The following is a 902-nucleotide window of genomic DNA, read 5'->3' as shown; positions in this document are numbered from 1 at the left end:
AAACCTACCATTAAAATTATAGACGGATCATTTCTTTGTCAGTGGGCTAACGTACAAAATCAGCAGGGGATCAAATACTTTTTTCCCTCACTGCAGGGGGTTCCCAAAACTAATGTAAGATTTCTTGTATCATAGTTCTTATATTTAACCTTATTTTGACAGGGAGTCCTATTGTGACCAATGTCTCTTTTGCAAATGAGGCCTGTGATTACAAAGATACACACATCAAATATACGATGACATGCAAAACAGCACAAACAGCAAACATGAGGGAGTTGAAACATTTCACACTGTAAGTGCAAGTGTCAAACTGACGTCACTGCAAAGCCGAAGAGCACTGTGGTTAGAAAAATTACCAACACCCTTCCTCTGACAGACTTTTAGAAACGAACTAACTATTTATTGTATTAGAGCAAATGTACATGTGGCAATTGGGACAAAATTTGATTCAAATTATTATGTGACATTGAAGCAAGGAGAATCTCAATCAAACTGGTATCCAAGAGTGTCTGAGGTTTGACAAAGTAACCTTTCTGGTTCTGTTACTAGGCCTATGTGATTTCAAACACAATCAATAAAACTCAAACTAGAATCATATGTGAAATAAAATGAAACTCAACTGAATTGCCAAATAAGCTTTCTCGTGTGTTTGTTGTTGCCTCTGTAGTATGTACTCGATACCGGTTTCCTTGACAGGGTTCTCACATTTTGATACTTAGAAGTTATTCTCACTGGGGAAGTATGAAAGAAGGGGACAGGGCAAAGTACCAATACCAACCATCCAAAATAGCAAATTGCAAAAAAAATGTACATCCACTTTCTCACCCAAATGATAGTGATCCACCGCAGCTCCTTTTGGGGGTGGAGACGCCTTTTATAAGAAGAGGCACGCATGAAAGTGC

The sequence above is a fragment of the Oncorhynchus clarkii genome, chromosome 17 (genome assembly GCF_045791955.1).
Source record: "Oncorhynchus clarkii lewisi isolate Uvic-CL-2024 chromosome 17, UVic_Ocla_1.0, whole genome shotgun sequence".
NCBI classification, from domain to species: Eukaryota; Metazoa; Chordata; class Actinopteri; order Salmoniformes; family Salmonidae; genus Oncorhynchus; species Oncorhynchus clarkii.
This window is presented reverse-complemented; position numbering follows the sequence as displayed.